Here is a 21,250-nt window from a genome sequence, read left to right as displayed (position 1 = left end):
TGTATCTTTTGAATCCTGGAGCACAGAGGCTTGAGGTTCAAGTGAAAAGATGTCCTTGCAAGTCAACTCCACCCCCCTTTGTCAGGCCCACTCCCCATCAGTCTATATCCTTTGAAAGAGATAGCTGTGGGCACTTTGAAAACTCTGGTGTCTTGTGATGACGGAAGAACTGAGTTGAGGCGTTGTTGCTGCTTTTCATCATTGCACATCTGTATAGGTGATATCCTGTAAGGGGCAGGGTTTTGGGGCTTAAAGACAGTTAGAAAAGGGAGGGGGCAAAAGGCAAAAAGGATGTCCTTCGGTTTCTGTTGGAAGCTGCAAATAATAAAAATCTTAGCGAATTAAGCGTTTCATTCATTCCAATATTATTATCACATTTTCCTATAACTACTGTTATTATCTGCCAAGTTCGTTTGCTTTCCTTCACTTTGGAGAGAAAGAGAACTGTAAAAAATACAAAGGTTAAAAAATACAAAAGAAAGCAAAAAATTAGATTACCAGTCAGATGAAAACAAACTTGACACAAAGACATCAGATTTAGAAAAGAATTATTATTAAATATATTATCAAAACCACGCAGATTACTACTAGACTGAAAAAAATGGGAAAACCATGGGGGAAAAAAACTTTAAATTCACCATGTGCTATTTGATAAAAGAACTTCATGAGACTGACTTTCAACATGTGATGAACATGTCTCCAAAGTAAAACACACACACACAAAATGACCTATGAGGAACCAAATAAATAAATGCTAAAACACACAATTAATAAGTAACCTGAAGTAATCTGTTTTGGCATTCTAACATCCCAAATGAAAATAAAATAGTGTTTCTTGATGTGACAACATCAACTGTAATGTTAATACTGGGAAATGAGTTAATACCAAGAAAAATGAATGGCAATTTAAAGTTGTGCAGGTACCTTGCACTAGCCAAAATGACAGAATTAATAAGAAATGCTCAGGCAAAAAGGTAAACAAATACCATTCCACAAACAATGTTTGGTTGTGCTTCGATTATAGCAGGGATTCAGACTTGTTTCACAGAACAGAAAGAAAGTTGCTGTGGGAGGAAAAGGGACAAACACTTTGTTATCGGGGTTCACATATCCTGTTAAAAGGGAAAATTATTTCATGTGAGAAGCCTGTCAGGAAATGCTGTTCCTAAAATTCCCATTGAGGGGGGGAATGCTCTGATATTTACCTGTGAAAAGAATTTGGCATGTTAAGATTTGGAACCTGGAAAGCCTTTTTTTTTAGCCTTTTGTCTTAAGTAGCCCCTGGAGGAAAGACAGATTAAGGGTGATTTCCCTCAATGGTTCCTCAGTGGTTCCAAGTTTTCTTTTACATTTGGAAGAAACCTCCTCTCCCCCCTTACAGTTCCCCCCTTCCTCTCTCTCTCTTCTTTAGCTGATCTAGCCTCTGTGCATGTGCAGAGTTCATGTCTCAGCAAACCTTTTATACTATTGAAAATGTTGCATCCTTTGGCTAAATTACCATTTGAATAAGGGAAGGAAGGGTAAGGAGTAGACTTTGAAAACAGGGTTTGATTTTAAACAAAAAAGAGAAACTCAGCAATTTAAGTATTCACCAAAGCTAGCAATTTCAGCCCAAGCAAAAGACTGCTTCCTTTATGTACAGGAAAGGGCTAATATCCTTCTGGCCATTCGCGGAACAATCAACCGCTCTCTTATTTATGAGTAAAAATGGCCAGTCAGAATTCATAGGATTTTTTTAACATTCTCAGTCATTTCAGCCTTACCATTTGCAGACAAATTATCCTGCCCTTTATTTACAGGATTGGTCAAGGCGCATTCCACTTGACTATATGAATTTTTATGTGCTTAAACTTTTAGTAGACTTTTAAGTTCTATTTTTTAAATAGACAAAATGATAAACACTGTAATCACTTAAATGCTTGATATTACCAGTTGGGCTTCACCTCTCACCTTTTAAAACTAAAGAGCAAAGCTAGGCTGAATTTCAACTCCATTACCACACCAGAATTTAAGAATTACCCTCCAATGCTTGCAGACACATGGTCTTCCACACAGCCACAAATTGGGAGAGTTGAAAGGGACCCTGGGGTCATCTAGTCCAACCCTCCAAAATATAGGGTTCACAGCAAGATTTCACAGCAAGATTTGTACTACCAAAGAGGCATACACATTTAAGTACAGATTTACAGCTGGGAAAGGAAACATCTATACTCCTGAGAGGATCTCTTATAAAGCACAATTAAAGCAGCCCTAGATTTGTTGTTGTTGTTGTTGTTTTTTTTTTTTTTTTGCCTCTGAGCACCATTAAGTTTACAGTTTCATGTTCTAGCTTTAGATTATAGTTTAACAACACAAATTTGATGTGTTCAGCTCTCCCTAAGAGTTCACACCCTGATTTTGTTGAAGGATCCCTGAGGTGGCCACTGTGCCCTGGGTTCTAGGTGGTGGGCCTAAGCCACCCACTAAAAGTTACAACGGTCTCATACTTTGTACTTGGAAAGACCATTTTGCCCCTTTATTTTATTTCTATTTTTTTTCTCATTGGAGATGACAAACTGGAGGGGCATATTAGAGTCCTCTCTGGGGCAAAAAGGCTTCATGGAAGCTTTGTTGCCAGGAGGAGTCCAGCTAGGGTGTTTGGTGAGCTCCCATTCTCTCTTATGTTATTATTGGGCTTTTTTTCGTTAACGAAGTACGCTAAAGACAGAAAGAGTGGAAACACACACACAAGGGAGGAAAGGCAATGGGAAAGAAAGGGGGGACAGATAGAAGATCCTTTCAGTACTCAAAGTACCATTGACTAACACAATTCCTACTTATCTTCAGGCTACAAACTCATTTCAATAAATCTTATACATGAACTTAAACTTCATCCACGGGACACCTGGCCCGAAAACTTCTACCTCGGGACACCTGGCCCGAAAACTTCTACCACGGGACACCTGGCCCGAAAACTTCTACCTCGGGACACCTGGCCCGAAAACTTCTACCTCGGGACACCTGGCCCGAAAACTTCTACCCCGGGACACCTGGCCCGAAAACTTCTACCTCCCCTTCTACCCTCCACAACAGCCTCCTGCCTAGCCTTTTGGACTAAGTTCGGGCTCCCTACTGGACGCCTGTGCAGTGCAGTGCCAGATCGGGGGTCGAGAAAACAAATTGTAGGGACGCCTCCGAGGGAAGACGTCAGAGAAACAGTAAAGGAGCCACGCTTTCCCGGACTCAATTCCAAGACGGAAAACGGGGGAGAAAAGAGATAGAGAGATTTAGATGTTCCTGGACGACCCCCGGGGGGAAACATCGGAAAACAGCAAAAGGTACCACAATTTCCCCGGCCAAGCACCGCGTAAGAATTTGTGGGGAGAGAAAGGGAAAGGTTTTGACGTTCCTAGACGACCCCGAGAGATAACGTCAGACAGAAAAGTTCCGCGATTTCCCTGGCCACCCTCCGAGGGGGAGAATCGGGGGAGAAAAGGAGAGAGAGAGAGCGTACCCGGCCGACTCCGAAGGGTAACGCCAGAAATGAAAGAAGGAAAGTCTGGCTGTCGTGGGGACGTTACTTTTCCACCCCCTCCCAATGTATTTACTTCAAACCATACTCACGTTCGAATATGTCCCCCCGCAGATCCCAGGATCCTTTTCTTTTTTTTTTTTTTTGGCCGGCTTGACCTCGCCTTTGCTCCCCTGGTTGAGCTTTTGGTGACGATTGATTACCGCCCGCAAAGAGGAGGCAGGGAGAGGAAGAAGGATCCCTGGGCTAAGGTTGCCCAGTGGCGCCCGATCCCTTCTATCTCCCCTCTCACCTTTACAGGAGAACCAAGTGTCCCTTCGTGGTCGCCAACTGTTAACGGAAAAAATCTGAGGGCTCTCTTGGACAAAAAGTAAAGACACCAACCAGGATAACTTGGAGCAAAACAGCAGCCTGTAGGCTTGGCCTTTATTGATCTGTTGCAACAGGGTGTTTCTCTCACCAGCAAGAGAGAGGAAAAGACCCAGAACAATGGGCTGCAAGACCTTATAAAAACTTTTGAAATTCCCCTCCTCTAGCTCAAGCCCACCCCCAGAAACATCATGCATACATTACAGAAAGGAGGGGTTGACATCATGCATACATTACAGAAAGGAGGTGATGAGGGAGGAGTTGTGGTGGTAACCTGAGTGTCCTGTCACCTGGCTGGTTCCTCCTTTCCCCCTCCCCATGAGTACTTTCCAGGTGACAATGGGGAGTTTGCAGTTTCCTGCCCCCAGAGGGAAAATCTGATCATTGTCCTTTGTTTCAGCCTGTGGTGAATCCACTGTTCTTTGTGATTTTTGATTGTCTTCTGTCTGGGATTATCAGGGTTGACATAGCAACTGGGCAGGGCTCCTGTGGATGTGCTGGTATGCTGAAGAGATTATGGCTGACCAGAAACCAAGCACCCCCCTTTGATATTAAAATAAAAATGGAACAGTGCAAATCCGATGTATGGTTGATTTTCTATGAATTCATAAGAGAAATGTGGCGTATGTAGTGTGTGAGTGTGAGTGTGTGTGAAGTTTGTACAAACAGAATGATTGGGGTGGGGGGGTTCCTGCTACACCACGACTAATGACTCCTCTGGAATTGGGGTCTCCAGGGCTCCCCCTGACTCCATAATCCTTTAGGAGGCAGGAGGCGATCAAGGACAGCACATGCCTCAGGCAGAAATCCATCGAGATGGTGGGTTGAATCCTTATGCATTCAGAGGAGAAGCGGAGGAAAGCCTTGCAGCTGGGGAGATTGTAAATACTATTATGGTTCTTTGGGGAAGAGGGTAGTTAAAAGGTATGGGAAATTGGGGTTCTTGACAGGGCAGGGTGACGGGCTCATGTTTCTAAATTCCAAACACTCCTACTTTGTGACACATTTGTGATGTATGGATGATACTGTGAAAAAATGTATTGTGGGAAATGGGGAGAGGTCTTAAAAGTTCATGCAACCATATGCAATTGTTGTAAGAATTTTAAGGTCTAATATATATAAAATAAATGTTCCAAGCAAGTGTTTTAAACAAAAAATCTGCCCTTTTCCCCTTATGGGGTATCCAAGAGCCTACATAGAGTCCTTACGTAGGTTCCCTATTGGTAGGAGAAAATAACAGAGGCCAAGCAGAGAATATTGAGAAGCAAAGGCTTTCTTTGGAGGGGGGCTGCAAGATGGCGACGGAGATAGCAGCATAGTCAGGTTCGCCTGCCTTCAATTAAGATTTTAAGTCGGTTTTTTAGCTTTCTTGGACTCTAATTTTATAGTTTTAATGATTTATTGGCTGCCTTAGCACCTCACCATTGCCCCTGTTTTTCCTAGTTAACGTTTTTATTGTTTTACTGGCTTGTTGCTGTGCTACTGACCAGGCTGGCCTCCCCCATCAACAAATGCCTAAAGGAGCGGCTCCTGTGATTGATTGCCTGCTTTGATTCCTGGCTAAAAACTTGGACTAAAATAGAACGAACTCGCGGTGGCGGTGGCGGTAATGTGTGCTTGAGCTGGTGACCTAGATGCTGGAGAAAAATCTTTAAGCTGCACGAAGAGAAACTCCCCTGTTCAAGGTGAGGCCTTTGGGAGTTTCCCTTTCATCTGAGACCGACCCGCGGTGGGCCCTGCGATAAGCTTTGAAGGGGAATCTTATATTAGTTTTAGTCCGGTGGGAGCAGGACTTCAAAGGAATGGTCTGTGCTGCTTACCGGTAGTCTCCTTGTAGACTGTTAAGGAAAAACCTGGGTGCGGGGTTACTCTGCCACCCAGCTCATCGGACTAAGTCCGTGGGTCCCTGCGGAAGAAAAATGAGCTCAGCCGGACGCAGGAGCAAACTGCAGAAGATCCAAGTTTATTGCGCAACAGGTTCAAGGCGAGATTGAACAGAGAGAAAGGGGTGACATGAACTTTTGAAATTTCCCTCCATATCCCAGAATACAGTGCAAAATACATCCCAGTTACATCATGAATACATTAAGAGGTTGGGTTACACAGATTAACATATGGAGGAGGGAGGGGTGAATATGCAGAGAGCTGGATGGAGGAGGGAGGGGGGAATATGCAGAGAGCTGGAGATATGCACAGATAAGCACATCCTGAGAAGACAATGGTCCATGTTTGCATAGTCTGTCACCTGGCATCGCCCGGAGGAAGGGCTTGGCAGATGGAAATAAATGGATATATTGTAGCGAAGAAGGAGGTGAAGACATGCCCCCCCCCCGTTCCGTATCAAGACCTAAATAGACCTAAATTGCCGGCCTGTGAGGGTGTAGGTGAAGACGCCGACGTTCATATGAACAGGTAGTGAAATATCCCCCCACTGCAAGTGCTGGTAGGCTAGAAGGAAATATTTATCACCTGGGTTGACGTTGAAATACTATCCCCCCTCTTCTCGATATCTAAAATATGGGATATGGGAAACGTCTTAGAGACTCCGAGGAGATAGTCCCCGTTCCCTTTCCGAGATCAAAGCAAACAAGGGTTGAACCATGTCACTTTAAAGAAGGGAGTAATCTACTGGATTGTTCCTACATGGTAGAAACGCAGAACCGTTTCAACCCACTGATTGATTGCGCGTCTGCACTTAAAGACGAAGAGTGAATAATTCCACAAACAACAAGCGATGTGGACAACAGTAAGAGTGTAGTCTCTCCTCAGAAGGAGGAACTGGTCCTTGGCAAGACCAATCATATGACATTTGAACAGTCCCATTTAATAATCAAAACCTTGCACTGTATATTCAAAAGACTAGATGATCTTTCGTCCCAGCTGCACAGCCTCCAACAAAAGCTAGTTACTACTTCCCCAGCGTCAGCCGGTGTTAAGTCCCTTGAAGAGAGGAAGGGGACGAGGAGTTTGTCCTTAAATAACAAATGTACCGACAAATTTAAATTCAGCCTTAACCTTCAATTAGGTCATCAATCCTTGATCTTAACACCAAGGAAAGTGAGCCTAACTATACAAAATGGGGACCCAAGATGGAGAACTCTGTGTGGTGCCAAGGATCTCCTAAAGGTGCTTTTAAATATGGAGGCAACACAAATTGAACTCTGTGCAGTCCTCCCCCTTGTCCATCATCATAAATCCCAGAGAGTCCTGCTTGCGTTCCAATCCACAAAAATTCCCACTATCATACTACGAAAGAAAGCATTTTTGTTTCGCTGTGGGATAGTACCAACAAGAGCCTTTATAGACCCTAAGCCTAAACCCCTACTGTTGGAGGCAACAACCAAAGAGGGCTCAAAATCTGCTAAACCCGATCCACCAATGGACACCGGAGTGGGTGGTCTACCCCAGGAGAAGAGCTATGTGGTCTCCACTCCCCTAGCAAAGAACAATGACCATCCGGAAAGTGGCCTGACACCACCAGAAGAGATCGAACTCATTGCCTCCTTCGCAGATTTACCAGTGGTGGAACAAAAAGAAATTATTAAAAGACTGGAATCGCTTAAAACCCAACTTATTAGGAAGCTCAGCACCAGAATACTCACGTACAGCGAATATGTCTCTCTAGAAGAACCAGATCATAGGGATCTCTCAATATCTAATGCTAAATGCATGTCGGCAATGGAGGATAAGATACAACCCCAAGAAGAAACAACCAGTCCTCCCCTCCAAGCAGAACAATCCTCTGTGCTCTTAATAGATTTGCATGACCGTCCATCGAAAAACATACCTGAAGAAAGCAGCACACAACAGGAAACATCCCCTTCTACACATTCATCGATGCCAGACCTGGAACCTTCTTATAGCACTGACCAATCAAGAGAAGAGGTGCCTTTGCCAACCTCCCCAAATAGTCCTACCGCCCAGCCTCATCCCTCCTTGCGGAGTATTATGGATTCAACAGCAAGATCAGTGACGGAACTGATTGAAGACCCAACAGGCCACATAAATCATGTAGCTCAAAAGACCAGTAGCAGGCTACAGAGAGACCAAACTTCTGACGAGATAGCTGGTCCACCCCGGGTGTCCCACCAAACTCTTTTGGAAAAGGGGTCCGCCCCTGTTCAAGGTCCTACTCCTAGTAGATCGAGTGGCCAAGCTCAACAGTCAGATGACCTTGTAAATCCTACTCAGCCTTTACGAGAGGTTTTTCATCAGAGGAAGATAATTGATTTCTTAATTGGCTCCCCTCTTCCCGTATTAAAGTTGAGCCAGTTTTCCGAATGACAGTCAATTGGAGGTACGGGGAAACCCCAGCCTTCAATATTAAGTTGGAACATTGCTGGATGGAAAAGTAAAAAATTAGATCCAGAATTCCAAAAAATATATTAATTCCTTTCTTATTATACTATTACAAGAAACTTGGGTGGAGGAGGAAATTGAGTTAAATGGCTTTGAGTTTATATGTCTGCCTGCTAGCCCGTCAACGAATGGTGGCCGCCCTAAAGGTGGCCTTACAATTGGTATCTCCCTTAAACTTCGGGCTAAACTTTCACTAGTGCACGCATTTCCGCCTTATGCTATTACCGGACTGATCTCTGGTGGAAACTTCTCTTTATTGGTTACAAATGTCTATTTCCCTCCGGGAGGGTTAGCAGCGGATCTTACTTCTAGATGGGAATCCCTAGAGGATTTTTTACTTTCTTGCTATCTTAAATATCCCAATGTCCCCTCCATTACTGGAGGCGATTTTAACGCTTGGATAGCCTCAAATTGGGAGGCTCTTAAAAAGTCTAAGTGGTGGATTGACCCTGGCGCTCAAACTTACGATCTAGCATACACCCCCACTAGAATATCAAAGGATGTAAAAGTCAACAAGGCGGGAGTGATGCTTTATCAGATGACTCTACGCCTTAATTTAATAATATTAAATGGCAGGTGTCCTCCAGACATACCAGGAGAGTTCACCCACCTGGGGTTAAAATCCAACAGTGTTCTCGACTATGTTTTGGTTTCCCGGGATCTATTTTTGAATGTCACCTCCTTTAAATTGATAATGCCCAATTTAGTGACCATCTTCCCCTGACAACCAAGTTATGTGTTGACTGGCAGTTGCTCGACCGCTTCCACCCAATCCCGGTGACTGTGGAGTCATCCTCTAAAGTAAAGGGGACTAGATGGTCCCCTGCCCTCGCTCATAGATATATGGATTTTATCAGAGAAAAGTTTTCTGGTGATCAGCCGGACGTAGGAATAGTCCCACGTGATCCTATTACCTGTTTGAACTTTTTTTCTTGCCTGATAGAAGTTTTAACTCGCTTTTTTACTTCTCCTACCTATGGAGTTAAAAAAGACTATTTTAAATTTGGCGCCCCTTGGTTCAACTCTGCTTGCAAACTAGCCAGACTCCATCTTCATACAATATACAATGATTATAAACTTTCCGGCGCTCCGGCTTTACCTCCATCTTATTCCCTGGCTAAAATAGCATACAAACAGGCCCAGAAATCGGCCAAATGGGAATGGCATTTAAATCGTTGGCAGACTATAATTTCTGCCTCAAAATCTCATAACTCCCGGAAATTTTGGTCCTTAATAAAGGGAAGAAACACAAAATATCCCTTAACGGTGATCCCAGCCCCTACATGGGAGCAGTTCCTGAGAAAATATTTCTCAGTGGCAGAAGCTCCGGCCACTCATTGGAGACCTTCTAATCCCCTTCCCGTCTGGCCCAATACCGACCCTGCTGAAATCCTAGAATTGATAGCTGAGCTGAAAGCTGGTAAGGCCCCTGGGCCAGATTTGGTCCCAGTTGAGGCCATAAAGCTTCATTCTGCATGGTGGGCAGGGATCTTAGCTAAAACGTTCGACGCAATAAATGCCACGGGCTTAATACCAGGAACGTGGAAGGAGGCCATTATAATTCCTATCTACAAAAAAGGCCCTCCCGGTGACCCAGGGAATTATCGGAATATCAGTCTGCTATCGTCCATTGGGAAAATATATGCCCGTTTTTTGCTGACAAGGTTGATGAAGTGGTCAGTTGAGGCTGACCTGATTGGACATGAGCAAGCTGGATTTAGATCAAACCGATCCACAACAGACCAGGCAATTATTCTTTATCACTTAGCCCGGAAATACTCGACACCTTGACGGGGCCAACTTTGCGCAGCTTTCATAGATTTGAAAGCTGCGTTTGATAGTATTCCGAGGAAATTGCTATGGGATAAACTTGCCTGTTGGGGAATAGATAGAAGGCTCCTGTGGCTTATTTCCCAACTTCATGCCGGGTCCGTGGCCAGGGTGAGATTATCCCCTGCTGGAGACCTGACTAACCCAGTGCCAGTAAATAAGGGTGTACGCCAGGGTTGTATTTTAGCGCCGCTTCTTTTTAACTTATTTATCAGTGATATGAGGAACCCATTAGCCGTTGCACAAAAATTTATCCACACCCCTCGCATAGCTGATTACCGTTGTCCTTTACTTCTCTACGCAGATGATGTGGTACTACTCTCTTACTCTAGAGTGGGTTTAAGGAGGGCATTAAAGATTTTTGCGACATATTGCCATTCTAATCATCTGTCTATCAACCACACCAAGTCTAAAGTACTGATATTTTCAAGGAGTCGAAAACTTTATTCATGGAAGCTGGAGGGCACGAAAATCGAACAAGTACATAAATTTAAATACTTAGGAATTTATTTTCAATATAATCTAGGGTGGAAAGCGCACGTTGAATATCTTCAAAACAAGACAAAAGCCCTATCACACTCCCTCCTCCGTTTTTTCTACTCTGAGGGGGCCTTATTCATCCCTGCGGCCTTGAAAGTGTATAGCATCAAAGTGATGGCCACAATGGCCTATGCTGCTCCTTTATGGGCTGCCTTTGCAAACCTCTCACCTTTAGAGACACTTCAAAGACAATTCTTACGCCGACTTTTAAAATTACCAACATGCGTAAGTAATGCGACCGTTCGCTTAGAAATGAAGATCCCCTCAGTGGAGTTAGTCATATGGAGGAGAGTTTTGATCTATTGGATATCCCTATGGCATAAACTCCCGAACCACTATCTAATTCAATGCATGTGGCGGGATGACTTCACAAATTTGTGGTCAGGAAAAAATCCATGCCAAATTGCTGTCCTATGAGATCTTGCCCACTGAATTGCTCAAACTGGATCTAAATATGGCAAAAAGGTGTATAAAACAAAGGCTGGATGATGCGGAGCTATACCAAAATTTCGTAGCTGGTGGTGGAGCCTGCTCGCCGTTAAATTTCGGCATAACCCCTATCTACCGCGCTCCGTCCTACTTAACATCGCTTATGGCCGCGTGTCAGGGCTGCCACCCAGTCCCAGCTCACATAGGACCAAGTCCGCCAGCGTTCAGTTTAAAAGAGTCTTTATTGGATTACAGGTTCCATCTCCAAACTGCAATGTGCAGCCCTACTTCTTCTAGGTCAGAACGACGAAGACCCGTCTGAGTCTCCGCCTCTAGCGCACCAGCTTAATACCCTAGCCTTGCTCCACCTCTTGCGCCTTTCCTTCCGTCTCTGGGTCCTTCTGCCCCCCGGGGTCTCTTCTTTCCTACTCTCTTCTGACGCGGACCCCCCTGTCCCTTCCGCCTCCTTGCGGCGGGCTTTGGGACCTGGCTCACTCTCTGGGCTGCTTACTGCGCCAGCTTCCGCTACATTTGAACTTGGCGCGCGTGCCCAACTCTCTACTTTCCTCTTGACCGTTTCCTCGCTCCCCGAGGTGGGCGTGACTACTCCTGACTCATGCCCTCCCTCCTTCTGAAAGTCTCCTGAGCCCGATATCTGGTCCCCTCTCTCCCCGCTACTCCCGGCTGGGCACGTGGGTCCCGATCTCCAACTGCTGCTCTCTGATCCCTCTCTGGACCCTTCTTCCTGGGGTGTCCCCCTGCTCTCCCCCCTTGCTCTGACTGCTGGCGCTCCCTTCTGGGAATCCTCGGACTCGCTAGACAGGCTCGGTGATCTCGGGTCGTCATCCCCACTCATCCTTCCTTCGTATTCCTCCCCCTCGCTCTCTGTCTCCTCCCTTCTCTGCGTCTCTGCTCCTGAACCCCTGACATCCATCCCCCCCTCGAAGCCCCCCCTTCCCCCCTCCCCGCTTTCAAGGGTGGTTGGTGGGTGCTCCGTCATCACGGGAGTGAATGTCGGATACAGTTCACTCCCCGTTGCTGGCCGCCAACTGAAGATCTCCGAGTCTTCCTCCCCGCGTTCGTCAACGGTGATTTGCTCCGCTTCCATTTCGGTGCCGCCGTGCTCGAAACCGAGATCCTCCCCGCACACGTCCATGTCAGTCTCTGCGTCTGTCGCTGGACCTGGCATCTCCTGCCACTTCCGGCGCCACTGCTCCTCTGGCCGATCGTCCCACCAATACGAGTTGTCGGACGCCGAACCCTCCGGTGACCCCTCTGGGGAACGTGTGCGCTGTGCGGGCTCCCCGTCTGAGTCGAAGCCATGGAACGTGCTGGAGGAAAGCGTGGGCGTGAACAACCAGTCGTCGAAGAAGCCCGCTGGCATAGGTCTGTGTGGGAAAAGGGCATGAAACTCGTCCTTGAGCAGGGGTTCCTCCAAGGCGTAGTCCGGCACCCAGCTATTCGTGCTGGCCCGGGTGCCCTCCCTTGCTAGGAGATATTCTACTCCGTCTTCCCCCCATCTGGAGTCCAAAATCTCCGTGACTTCGTTGATGGGGTCCTGCTGTGGCAATCTCCCCGCCTCCGTTCGCTCCGGAGACTGACTCGGTGCCGTTCCCGGTTCCTGGAACCTGTGAGGTGCCCTGTAGGGAGTGAGCACCGACCTGTGGAACACCGGATGCATTCTGGAACCCTCCGGTAGCACCAGCCTGAAAGCCACCGGGTTGATCTGCGCTTCGACTCGGTATGGACCGAGTTGCTTGTGTCCCAGCTTCCTCTTGGCTAACGATCTGGTCGGCACTGCGTGGGCTGCCAACCAGACCCAGTCTCCCACTCGGATCTCTTCGCCAACTCGCCTGTGCTTGTCAGCTTGCACTTTGTATGCGTGCTTCGCTAGCTCCAGCTGCCGTCTGAGTTGATCGTGGATCTCCTGCAACTCAGATGCGAAGGCGTCCGCCGTCTGCGGTTCCCCTTCCCCCACTCTGTCCAGTCCCGGGAAGGTTCTGGGATTCCTCCCATTGTTGGCGAAGAACGGCGTCACCCCTGTGGACACGTGTTTCGTGTTGTTGTAGGCGAACTCGGCGAGCGGCAGGTAATCCACCCACGTCGCAGGCTGTTGATTGGCATAGCATCTCAGGTACTGCTGCATGATGGCATTGACCCTCTCCGCTTGCCCATTGGTCTGCGGGTGTCTCGCTGATGTCAGGTTGATCTTGACGTTCAGGAAGCCCATCAGCTTCTGCCAGAAATTCGAGATGAACTGCCGCCCCCGGTCGGACAGTATAGACCGCGGCAGCCCGTGCACTTTGAACACGTGATCTATGAACAGTTTGGCTGTTTGTTCTGCCGTGGCCACCTTCGCACACGGTATGAAATGTGCCATCTTGGTGAACAAGTCCACCACCACTAGTACAGCTGTCTTGCCTCTCGAGCTGGGTAGATCCGTAACAAAGTCCAGGGCCACTCTCTCCCACGGTTCAAACGGCGTTTGCAGCGGTTCCAGCAGTCCCGCCGGTGGTTTGTGCACCGGTTTGGCCCTCTGGCAGGTGTCGCACCTCGCAACGTAGTCCGCGACTTCCCCTCTCAGTCTGGGCCACCAAAAGTCCCTTGCGACTAATTCCACCGTTTTTTCCGTGCCAAAGTGCCCGGCCGTGGGTGCGTCGTGCAGCTGCTGCAGTACCCTGGCGCGAAGTTCGTCTCCCGGCACGTAGATGGCCCCTTTACGTAAGAGCAAGCCGTCTCGTATCTGGAACTCGTCGCCCTTCGCCGTGCCCTTGTGCACCTCTGCCATCTTCGCCTGCGCGAATGAGTCGTCCTGCAACGCCCGCCGCACCGCATCCAGGTCTACTGTGGCTGAAGCGCACGCCCACGCTGTTGGCGCGAAGATGTGCATGGCTGCCGCTGGCGTCGCCTCTTCGAGGTATTGCGGTTTGCGGGACAGTGCATCCGCCATGATGTTGGTGTCGCCTGGGACGTACTCTATTCGGAAATTGAAGTCAGCAAAGAACTCCGCCCAACGTATCTGCCTCTGGTTCAGGAACTGAGCCGTGCGCCAGTGCTCCAGATTCTTGTGGTCCGTGCAGACCTGCACCGTGTGCTTGGCGCCGATCAGGAAGTGCCTCCACGCCTTGAAAGCTGCATGAATGGCCAGCAACTCCCTGTCCCAGATGGTGTAGTTCTGCTCCGACTTGCTGAGCTTTCTGGAGTAGAACGCTCCCGGCCTCCAGACCCCCTGTGGGTCCCTTTGCAGCAGGACAGCTCCCACTGCTCTATCGGACGCGTCTGTCTCTACCCGCATCGGTCTGCTGGGGTCGATATGCAGCAGTTGCTCTTCCGACGCGAAGAGACGCTTGAGTGCCTGAAAGGACTGCTCCGCCTGCTCCGTCCAGATGAATTTCTTTTTCTTGGAGCTTAGCGTGTCCGTAATGGCCGCCGTCTGCATCGCGAACCCCTTGATAAACTTGCGATAGAAGTTGGCGAAGCCGACAAACCGCTGGACCTCCTTCCGGTTGCGCGGGCTCTTCCAATCCAACACCGCGCGAACCTTGGCGCTGTCCATGGCTAGCCCCTTGTCCGACAACTTGTAACCCAAGAAATCCACCTCCGTCGTGTCGAACTGGCACTTCTCCAGTTTGGCGTACAGTCTATGCTGCTGCAGCCTCTTCAGCACCTCCCGAACATCTTGGTCATGGGCTTGCTGCGATTCGGAGAATATCAGGATGTCATCCAGAAAGCAGACGCACTTCTTGTAAAGGAGTCCCGCCAACACATGATGCATGAAAGCTTGAAAACAGTGAGAACCGTTTTGCAATCCAAACGGCATCACTCTGTATTCGTAGGTGCCCAGAGGCGTGAACATGGCTGTCTTCCACTCATCGCCCTCCCTCATGCGGATGAGATTGTACGCACCTCGCAGGTCCAACTTGGTGAACACGCGTCCCTTGCGCACCGTCGCCAGTAGGTCGTCAATCCTGGGCATGGGGAAATCAGAAGGCTTGGTCATCTTGTTTAAGAGGCGAAAATCCACCACCAGTCTTTTTTGGGGCGTGTCTTTCTTCTTCACGAAGAAAACAGGACTGCCCCCTACTGCCCTGGACTCCCGGATGAAACCGCGCTGCAAATTGTGATCTATGAACTGTTTGAGTTCCTGTAATTCGTCCTCAGACATGGAATACAGCTTCCCTTTCGGCAGCGTCGCCCCTGGTAGGAGGTCAATCTTGCAGTCATATTGCCTGTGCGGTGGTAGCTTGTCAGCCTCTTTCTCGCAGAAGACCTCCAGAAAGTCTGCGTATTTGTGGGGGACTGCCTGCAACGTTCCCAACTGCAGTTGTGATTCCTCCTCCTCTCCCTCCTGTCTGGGCAGGATGCAGTGTTCTGCGCAATAAGAGGAGCCGAAGATCAGCTGTCTCTGGTACCAAGCCAGTGTCGGACTGTGCCTGTCCAGCCAACTCATGCCCAACACAATGGGCGTGTCCGACAGTTGGGTGACATTAAAACTGATGACTTCCCTGTGGTTGCCAAGGCGCATCACCATCGGTGGCGTCTGCTTCACCACCTGCCCCCCTAGCAACTCTCTGCCATCCACTGTGACGACTTGCAGGGGCAGAGTGGCAGGCAGTAGCTGTATAGCGTGCTGCTCCACAAAATCCTGCGCTATAAAGTCTGCGTTGCTTCCAGAATCCACAGAAAGCGGCACTTCGATAGTGACGCCATCGGGTAGCTGGAGAGATGCTGTGAGCTGCACTACTGGTTTGGGTGGGAGGGGGTCCGTGGGTTGCAAGATCGCTGGGGACTGCTTCACTGATGCGTCTGGCTGGGCCCCAGTGCCTCTGTCTCCAGCCAGACATCGTCGTTTCCCTGCTGGGGTTCGCTGTATTGCTTGGCCTCTTTCACCGTTGTGGAGGCTGCAGTGTGCTTGGAGCTCCTCTGGGGACACTCTTTCGCCAAGTGTTGAGAGCTGTCGCATACGTAACACTTCCTGGTCCCTCTAGGAGGTTTAGTCTTGACTGCCGTCGGTGCAGAGGCTCTGGTAGCTGACTGAGCCCTGGCACCTCCCACCTCCATCGGTTCCCCTCCCCCTCCTGGCGGAGGTGTGGATTGCGCACGCGCTGCTTCTCTTGGAACGAAAGAGAAACTTCTCGCTGCTTCGCGCCCTCCACGTCCTTCATCTCTGCACCATGGACGTTCTTCGAGCCTCACCCCCACAGTCAGCGCCCTTTGGACCACCTCCTGCGTGCTTCGGGGCCTCTCCCCCCTTGCAATTTCATCCTTGACCGCAGAGCTTAGACCCTCCCAGAACAGGTCTCTGACAGGGGGCGAATCCCGGTCCCATTCTAAGGCACTGACCAGCGCAAAAAAGCGGGCGTGGTACTGCCGGACGCTTGCCCTCCCTTGTTTTAGTCCATGAATCTCCCGTCGGGCAAGATCCACATCAATAGTAGACAAAAAACACGCATCCATCGCTTTGATAAAGGCATCTGCATTCTGAAGCGCCGGATCTTTATCCCTCCACAAATTGCGTAGCCACGCTTTAGCATCCCCATGCAAATGGGATAGTATGAACCCCACTTTCTCTTCCTCATCTCTAAAGTCTTTTGCCAGCAGTTGCAGTGCGCACATTACGTCTGCTCGAAAATTGGGGTACTGTTGTAAATTCCCATCGAAGTGAGCCACAAGCCCTCCTGCTCTCTGTGCCAACCCAACCCCCTCCGGTCTGGGTCCTGGCTGCCCGTGTTTAACCCATGCTTCAAACCTGGCGTGGAGATCTCTGTAGGCGGCTGCCGCATCCTCCTCCCTCTTCTTGGATGCCAGTACCTCCGCGTTCAATTGGGTAACTGCCTGTTGCAGCGCTGCAACTTTCTCTGCTTCCGTCATCTCTGCTAACCGTCGTGAGCTTGCTCCCAAACACCGATCCCCTCCTCCAGCTGCCTCTCTCTCCGCTGCGAGGTATCAGGTGTCCGAAGCTTTTGAGAGACGGGTCTTACTGTCAGGGCTGCCACCCAGTCCCAGCTCACATAGGACCAAGTCCGCCAGCGTTCAGTTTAAAAGAGTCTTTATTGGATTACAGGTTCCATCTCCAAACTGCAATGTGCAGCCCTACTTCTTCTAGGTCAGAACGACGAAGACCCGTCTGAGTCTCCGCCTCTAGCGCACCAGCTTAATACCCTAGCCTTGCTCCACCTCTTGCGCCTTTCCTTCCGTCTCTGGGTCCTTCTGCCCCCCGGGGTCTCTTCTTTCCTACTCTCTTCTGACGCGGACCCCCCTGTCCCTTCCGCCTCCTTGCGGCGGGCTTTGGGACCTGGCTCACTCTCTGGGCTGCTTACTGCGCCAGCTTCCGCTACATTTGAACTTGGCGCGCGTGCCCAACTCTCTACTTTCCTCTTGACCGTTTCCTCGCTCCCCGAGGTGGGCGTGACTACTCCTGACTCATGCCCTCCCTCCTTCTGAAAGTCTCCTGAGCCCGATATCTGGTCCCCTCTCTCCCCGCTACTCCCGGCTGGGCACGTGGGTCCCGATCTCCAACTGCTGCTCTCTGATCCCTCTCTGGACCCTTCTTCCTGGGGTGTCCCCCTGCTCTCCCCCCTTGCTCTGACTGCTGGCGCTCCCTTCTGGGAATCCTCGGACTCGCTAGACAGGCTCGGTGATCTCGGGTCGTCATCCCCACTCATCCTTCCTTCGTATTCCTCCCCCTCGCTCTCTGTCTCCTCCCTTCTCTGCGTCTCTGCTCCTGAACCCCTGACACCGCGTCTCACTGATATGCCTTCATTAGAGCTAGGTTCAATGTTTTTCCAACAAACGTGCTGAGACATAGATTCACTAAGGGCCAAGTCCCTTCAATGTGTGCTTGTGAAATGAAAACATCTGAATCTCCACATCATGTTATGTTTATCTGCCCTTTGTACAGTTCAGCCCGTGCTAGTATACTAAACCCCATAATCCAGCCTATGGCTGACAAACCAGTAGACCTACAGCTTGCCTGGGTTCTTCAAGATGTGGATCCTTATATTACCCTACAGGTTGCTAAATTCCTAACAGCCGTCCTCTCGTACAAGAGACGGAACGGAATGTTAGCTGATTATTGATAGTCATAAGAATTTTCTATAATGACATCACATATTGTTTTTAGTGTAGTGCCAAATTTTTTTTAATCTTAATCTTAAACTTTTTTATGAATGGCTAATATCCATCCTTGTGAGTTGTGAACTGTGTTATACTACTTGTGGTTTGTATGATTTTTTATTTGATTTGTTTTGTTGTGTTGTGCTTCATGATGGGCGTAAAGCCGAATAAACATTTGTTGTTGTTGTGTTGAGAAGCAAAGCAGCTAGTAAGCCTGATCTTTATTGATCTGTTGCAACAGGGTCTTTACTCATCACACGCAGGAGGGAGGAGGAACCCAGAACAATGGCACACAAGGCCTTATATAGACATTTTAAATGCCCTGCCCTGGAGCTCAAGACCATCCCTCCATACATCATACATACACCACAGAAGAGGTGTAACCCAAGACCACCCCCCACCCCCGATACATCATACCTACATCACAGAAAGGGCGGTTTACAGCAGAAATCTGAGTGGTTTGTTTACCTCCTGTCTGCCAGGTTACCTGTTTAATGGTCACTTGATTGGATTGCCTGGGGAGCCTGGCCAGTCTTTTGTGATGATGAATATTTAGTTCCTGTGCCAGGTTCCTGTGCCTTACACCCTATTCATATCTTAAATGTATCCTTAAGACAGGATTTGTGAAGGAAAAGACAATGGGCAGGCTCTTCCTACCTCTTCCTCTCTTTTAAATTGGAACCAGTGAAGGCAGTGAGTTCCCTGTGTGCCTTTCTGGAGGTGGTTGGAGGATGGATGGCAGCTAAGGGATTGAGGTTGAATCCAGACAAGGGAGGCAGGTGGGGGGGAGGCAGGTGTGGGGGACTCCCGGTTCCTGATGGCGTAACAGTGCCCCTAAAGGACCAGGTCATCACCTCTGAGTATTGGGGTCAGTGTCCCTATTCCTCCAGCAGGAGCGATTGTGGGGCTTCCTCGCCCACTTCCATTCAGCTCCGCCATTCCCAAAGGGCAATTCTTCAGCCATTGTGGTAGCCAACGGGCTGGAAGCTGGAGCGGCTTCCCTGTGAATAGGCTTTGCTTCGCTTTCTGCTGACCTCAGTCTCTTGGATTGTGGCCAGCTTTCCTCTTCTATTTCCCTGAATGCTGAGCAGTGTTGGATGTGTGGAGAAGCGAAATTCACTCCATAAATCTTCCACAGGGTTTCCTCCACAGCACAGAAGGATGGGAGAAGGGAGGAACACGTAGTAATAAATGGAGACTCCTATGAATGGAGAGAAGCAGAAAGTGGAGTTCCCAATAGATCAGTATTGGGACCCGTGGCTTTTCAACTTGTTCATAAAGGATCTAGAGTTAGGAGTGAGCAGGGAGGGGGGGAAGTTTGCTGGTGGCAGTAAATTGTCCTGGGTTGTTCAAAGAAAGAGAGATTGCAAGGAGAGCTCTCCAAACGGGGTGATTGGGCTGAAAATACAGTTCATTGTCAACAAGATTAAAGTGATGCATGGTGGGGGGCAGGGAAACACCCTCTTAATATCATGTGCAGGATCATGGGGTCTGAACTGGGTTTCTCTGTGTGCTCTAGGAGACCAGGGGAGAGGGGAGGTGGTCGCAGCAGGAGGGGGAGTCTCCCTGGATGCTTCAGCAGCCGGCATCCTCTGGGTCTCCTGGCCCCCTCCTCTCCTCCCTCTGAGCCTGAACTGCTCTCTGCCCCAAACTCTTCCTGCTCACCAAACCCTGTTTCCTCCTCAGCTTGCAACACCTCCCCTCCCATTCTGCTCCCTTTTCTCCCTCTTTCTTCTCATTGCCATCCCACCACCAGCCCCAGGCTTTGTGCCTTCTTCCCTTGAGGGTTCCCCAGCTGGTGCCTCCCCCCCCAATCCAGCCAGTCCATGACAGCCAAAACAGCCATAGCAGTAAAATCAGTATGATAGTAATATACACTCTGGTCCTCTGGTAGGAAAACTCCCTTGCAGCAGGATTGAATAATAACTTCTGGGAATATGGAAAAGTACTACAACAACAACAACAGCAGCACCTTAGGGACCAACTAAGTTTGTTCTAGATATAAGCTTTCGTGTGCATGCACACGAAAGCTTATACCTAGAACAATCATAGTTGGTCTCTAAGGTGCTACTGGACTATTTTTAATTTTTTTTCCAACTGCGTCAGACCAATATGGTTACCTACCTGAATCTAGATGTCATGGGGTGTTGGGGAGCAGTAGTTCCTTTGGTGGGGGACATGTCCTGCACCTTCTGGGGTCATTTTTCCACCCTTGGTGCCCACCCTGCACTCAGCTCTCACCTGTGGCTTCCAGAAGCTGTCAGCATGCAACAGGGGTTCAAGAAACGGCTTCAACCAGCCGGCTAAACCAGGTGAGGAAAGCTGATGGGTCTCAAATCCTTGGGGGGCTGGGGAATTCTGCTGCACCTGAAGTCAAGCCCTGGTGGATGGCGAGGAGCAGAACAACCATGAATCCCACAGTCCAGAAGGCAGATTCTGCCCATGCGGAAGAGGAACGTGAAGGTCAGATGGGGCACGTCCACCTGGAGGCTTGTTATCTAGTCCCAGGGTTACTCTGACATTGAATTATATATGAATTGCAGTATTGAAATGTGCCTGCTCCCACTTCATATTCTGATATTACTCTACTCTGTTTGTCTGTTTCTTACTTGAGTGCTGTTTTGGTATGCTAAGTCAGGGTTTTACTGTAAATTAAGTTTTTGCTATTTTTGGGATCCTGTTATGCTTATCTGTCTTCAGTAGTAAATTTCTCAGCTGAATATTTTTGCTGCCTCTGTGTTTTCTCCTACTCTGCTATCTATACATCGATCATTATGGAGGAGCAAGATCTGCAACCTGAAGCCCTCAACAGCCTTGGCCCTGTGGACCTGACGGAGCATCTTTACCCCAGTCGTTCAGTCCGGACAGGGAGGTCCGCCTCTGAGGGTCTTCTGCTGGTTCCCTTGCTGTTAGAAGTGAAGTTCCAGGGAACCAGGCAGAGGGCTTCCTGCCCCATGGAATGCCCTCCCTTCAGAGGGCAAGGAAGGAGGCAACCCTCTGACATTTAGAAGACAGCTGTATCAGGAGGTTTTTAATGTTGGATGTTTTACTGTCTTGTATATGTACTGTAGGGACACTGGTGTCGTTGTGGGTTAA

At 48.9% G+C, this 21,250-nt stretch overlaps 1 protein-coding gene across 1 annotated transcript in view; it reads right to left on the bottom strand.

Annotated features, from left to right (window-relative positions):
• The window catches only part of LOC309541306 (uncharacterized protein), a 51,282-nt gene extending 30,893 nt beyond the window's left edge, over positions 1 to 20,389 (bottom strand). Inside the window, exon 1 of the mRNA XM_082239030.1 lies at positions 20,279 to 20,389. The gene's annotated coding sequence lies outside the window, so the exon portion shown is untranslated. The remainder of the gene's footprint in view (positions 1 to 20,278) is intronic.
• Between the last annotated feature and the right edge of the window lie 861 nt (positions 20,390 to 21,250).

The sequence above is a fragment of the Podarcis vaucheri genome (genome assembly GCF_965113315.1).
Source record: "Podarcis vaucheri genome assembly, chromosome: 10".
Taxonomy (NCBI): domain Eukaryota; kingdom Metazoa; phylum Chordata; class Lepidosauria; order Squamata; family Lacertidae; genus Podarcis; species Podarcis vaucheri.
The sequence above is the reverse complement of the archived record's forward strand: the minus strand, read 5'-3'. Positions and strand labels throughout refer to the sequence as shown.